The following is a 5,260-nucleotide window of genomic DNA, read 5'->3' on the forward strand; positions in this document are numbered from 1 at the left end:
TTTACACAGTTTCTGATGAAGGCAGGGATACTACTATATCTTAGTTTGAGATATAATAGAATATACTTTCTTACCTACCAAACATAAGAAATGTTTGAGAATATAAGTCAAAGCAATGTTTTTCATACTGTTATGAATAGATACTCCTAGGAATATGAAAAGGAAATCAACAGTGTCAAGTATCAATACTGTTGTTTAAATAAGAGTCAGTCTTTCCTTTTTTACCTTCCTTCAGGTCAGTTGGGTAATATGCCGAAGTCATAACAAGGTTTGAGGGTGGCACATCTCACACCCGTGTGTGAACACCCAAGAGGGTGGCACATCTCACACCCGTGTGTGAACACCCAATCATCATGCTCATAAACTACAACAGGATCCGATTCAGTCTTTTCATGTAAAAGCAATTCTACTGACTTGGAACTTTAAAAAAAAAAAAAAAAAAAATTGATCACACGGGATTCCGTTTGGCCTGTCATGTTTTCATTGGCCTCACCTATATTTACACAAAGTCATATTCTTTCTTTAATGGTTACCATTATGTGTTCTTCCCTTGGGCCACATTCCTGGCTTTAGAACACACAGGTAGAGTAAATAGCCTCAGAGGTAATAATCCGAAGACCGCAAAACCACCTGTCAATCCATTTAAATCAATTTCAACTGATTATTTGACTAAATTTACTTACGATTGGATTAAACTGACAGGCACATTGTCGAAATGAACCCACAAAAGAACTTCTTGATCCAATAAGACAGAATTTATGAAAATAAAAAACATAAAATTGCTAAAGTCATACTTTATCTTTAATTAAGCCAACCCTAACTTACCTGGGACTTGGTGTTTCTTTCCAAAGCTCAACTAAAAGGCTTTCTACTTTACATCATCTATAAGGACTGTACTACCATTTGGATGCTAGTAAGGTATCTTAGTTACAGCTGTGTTCTGAAATTTGGGAATATATTCTTCTACTAAGGTAAGCCAGGAAAGTTGGAGGAACATTTGAATGAGGCGGAGCCATGTCACCTGGTATATGGAAGAGTCATTTTAATTTAAAAAGAGTGCAATTAATTCCTCTAATTGTGTATCCAGGCATCTGATTCTTGGTATGGTACAGTGACTCGTGAAATATTTTTATAATGTTCTTAAATCATAAAATTGACAACCTTCAATTCTAAAATGGTCTAAATAGGTGAATTTTTTTTCTTTACTTCGAAAGAGGCTATCATGTGACTGTGACAGTGTAGAAACTGTTTGCTAAACTTCAGGCTTTCTCTCTTTACCTTCCAGAATCCTAGTGTTCCCATCCCATCTGTGACTGCTGGTCACCGAGACATAAAGTGTAGCGCACTGCCAAGCAGCACCTAACTTTCAGATCTCATGGTGAACTTGCCCATGTGGGAAAAGGAGTCCTCGCAACTACTGAGGATGGTATTGCTTACTTTGGAGGTAAGAAATTATTCTAAACCTAATTAATCCACCCCATCATAAAAACTCCCCCCACTGCTGTCTCAATTTGTCTAGGAGAGACTACTGCACAAATATTTTCTAAGAATCCCTTGAGAACCTGTTAAGACACTTCCAGGCCCAAATAATTTAGATTGTAATGCAAGATTAAGAAACTGATGTACAGGAGAAAAACCCAGGCAATCACTCAGCCATAATTTGGCTACGCTTTTTAAGAAAATGCTGTCTATCTAGATATATTTCTCATTAGAGCTTACCACGCTTTAATATATCTCAATAAAGTCTCCATGAATACCTAAAATGTTACAATTCAAAGCCTTAAACTAAATTTTCCGTTTTGTTTTAAAGTTATTATAACTAAAATTAGGAGATTTAGCCTGGCATCATGACCCATGTCTGTGGTCTCAGCTACTCGGGAAGCTGAGACAAGAGGATCACTTGAGCCCAGGAGATCAAGGCTGCAGTGAACTATGTTTGGGTCACTGCACTTCTGCCTGTAAAACAGAGCAAGACCCTGTCTCAATAAAATAAAATAAGAAGAAAGAAATACAAGTAAAAAATATAACTTTTCCTACTTTTCAATAAGCATAAGTGTTTTTTTGTTTTGTTTTGTTGCAAATTTACTATAAAATAACCAGTCCACCAAGATTGGTAAGTAGGACCATACTAGTTGTTAACAGTACTCTGACATGCTTAATGAGAAATCTGACACCAATCTAGAAGGCTGGAGAAAATAAGAAGCAGTTGTAGTCTGAGGGGGACCTAGTATATTTCCCAAATCTATTACCTGGGAATGAGGCAGAGGAAAGAAAGACACAAAACAATGGTTTGTTTATTCTTACAGGGTTTCAGATCCATTTCTAAAGATCTCTAGAAAGATACAGAGAAATGTTTCCTATTAACAACCTCTCACTACCCTTTCAGGTTGGAAACATTTCCTTTGAGCTGGTACAAGGCCCTGCTGCAATGCAAAGCCTTCTTCCTCTACTGTTCTCCAGGGAAATGGTTAAGAGCTACCCATTAGCCTGTGTGCAGACATCTTTCAGGTACTTCCCAACTAAGGTTAATGAAAAGCTCAACTGTTTCTTTCCCAAGCTAATAAATACCTCTTGATATTTGCTGGCTTCTCAAGATGGTCATCTTCCATTGACACTGCCATCTCCCAAAGTAGGATTTTAGGGAGTAAGTCGATTAAAGACTACATCTTTAAAAAATAATTTTTGATTATTTTGTCGTTTGTTGCAGGCCATTGAATTAGTCTTAAACAAACCATGAAGATTGTCCCTTTCTTGATCCCAAGGCAGGCCCCTTTCCTTAAATAAAGCTGGTTCTGCCCCTGTCATTGTGGGGTCTCAAAGATGATCATTTTTCGATTCTTCATGTTTTTGCAGCCATATTACATATCAGAGATAATCAAATCAACCATGCTATAACAAAAACCAGATGTTAAACCCACTAAAAGCCCTGGATGATTTTTCCCCCTATTTTTAGTGCTACATAGTCAAAGCTTCCTTTTTTAAATTTATCTTTTCTTCAGGCCTTTATTTTCAAAACTCACCAAAGCATTATACTATTTTCTCTGATTTCTATTATAATATTTTTAAGTCACTTAAAAATGTGGATTAATTTTGCCCATCACTTGAGCTACTAGTGGCCACATTTTATAATTCCCTTGACTTTTTTTTTTTTTTTTTTTTTTTTTTTTTTTGAGACGGAGTCTTGCTGTGTCACCCAGGCTGGAGTGCAGTGGAGCGATCTTGGCTCACTGCAAGCTCCGCCTCCCGGGTTCACGCCATTCTCCTGCCTCAGCCTCCCTAAATCCTTTTACTTTTAATTTGAGCTAACTTGTTACTCTACTCTGTATATAAGTGCCATCTTAAAAGCCACCCTAGATTTTGGAAATAAGATAACTGCTTCAGGTTTAAACCAGGACGGGTGATACATGACAAATGAAATGAACCTTCTGCAGAAGTTACCACATGATATTTATACATATCATGAAGTTATTTCCTTAAAATCTAGGTTCTTAGGCCCTAAATCGGAGATTCTGATTTAGTATTTCTGGTGGGGATCCCATGAGTCTACATTTTTAAATTAGCACCTCAAATGTTCGTGATACTGACATTGCAAGCAACACAATTTGAGCAGCAGTAAACCAAGGAACAGGATGTCCCATTAGTCAAAGCAGGAAGAGCAGCTCCAGAAATCTAACCAAGACTTGACAGAAGGGGACAGAAACCATAGCCTAAACGATGGTGTTAAGAGAAATGAGAAGAAAAGTGTGAGAGGAAAAAGGCAGAAGTTTTGCGTGGAGTATACAGAAGGGAAGATGAAATCACAGGTATCTGTGACCTCACACTGTTCAGAGACAGAATGTCTTAACACCCAACATGGGCAATCATGATTTCACAGTGGTTATCTCCCTACAGTGGAGATGTGTGCCTCCAGCTCTCTGTAGCTCAGTGGCATTATCCATTAAATTATCTAGCTTACTCAACAAACTTGATGATTTTTCAACCTGTTTAACTATTTTCAAGGGAGAAAAAGGCCAACACTATGTTTTGGTCTATTTAACAGTTTAAAAATAACACATTGGAAATTTTATACGTTGGTGTTTTGTGAATATAGTTAGAACAAATCAGTTTCTCTGAATCTAGTCAGCACTGAATAGAACGAAAGTCGAGTTTTCAGACCTTTAAAAGCAGACTCTTAAACTCAACACTAGGATGATCCTGTCTACCTACTACCCTCCTATAAAGAGCTGATGAGTGAGCTGGAGTGAGACATGAATGTCTACCGTCTGGTTTTAATGACAGCTCCACCACTTACCAGACTTTGCATAAGTTATTCAACCTCTCTCAATGCCAGGACCCCTTTTGTAAATGAGGATAATAATACTTAGCACAAAGGGTTGTATAAATAATCAAACAAGCTAATGCATGCAAAATTCATTTTGTCCAGTAGGTTTTCATTTCCATTAAAAATCTTCCCTAATATTCTCCTTTCCCAGCAACTGGTGGAGTTTGCTCTTTATTATTTTTATGTAATTTAACATTGTTGGTTGTTTTTAGAAATTTTGAATACCATATATGTACCTGTATGTGTGTGCATGTGTGTGTAATTAACAAAAAAGTTAAAAGTGATGATCCCTAAAAGATGTATAAAATTTTCCTGTGTTTTTAAATGCATCTAAACAATATTCAATATTTTCAAAACTACCATTAAATGTCATTAATCTAATTCAATGATTCTTAAATTTGGCCGCACATTAGAATGATTAGGAGCTTTTAAAAATGCCACTGCCCAGATGTATCACAGAGTAATTAACCAGAATCTCTGAAGGCAGGACTCAATCATTATTACTTTTTTAAATCTCCCCAGGTGGATCCATTTTGCAGCCAAAGTTAAAACTTCTGGTCTAATTCCAATGTACTTAAATTCAGTCCTTAACGAGGAAAGAATTGACACCTTATAAAAGTTTGTAACATTTTTAGATTTAAATAACTTTTTTTCCCAAATGACTTAAAAATAGCTTACCAAATCTTGTTACAAATTAAATGACTGAACTCTCTCAAATCAATATTTATTATACTTTCAAAATCTTAGTTTTAATTTATTTCATTTAGCTTATTTAAAAATAAAAAACAAAGCAGAAACTCTGCAAAATATGGATTTAGGATGTGACGTTTCTAATAGAAATTGCAGAAGCTCAAATGGCTAACTCTTTGAGAGAGCTCCTGAGGACCTCCTAAGGTATTAATGATAGTTGATCACATCAAATTGAAGAGCAAAAAGTTC

The 5,260-nt window shown here is 36.1% G+C and overlaps 1 pseudogene; it reads right to left on the reverse strand.

Annotated features, from left to right (window-relative positions):
* Positions 1–234: 234 nt before the first annotated feature.
* LOC126957805 (uncharacterized) lies at positions 235–376 on the reverse strand (annotated as a pseudogene).
* Positions 377–5,260: the final 4,884 nt, after the last annotated feature.

This window comes from Macaca thibetana, chromosome 6 (assembly GCF_024542745.1).
Source record: "Macaca thibetana thibetana isolate TM-01 chromosome 6, ASM2454274v1, whole genome shotgun sequence".
Taxonomy (NCBI): domain Eukaryota; kingdom Metazoa; phylum Chordata; class Mammalia; order Primates; family Cercopithecidae; genus Macaca; species Macaca thibetana.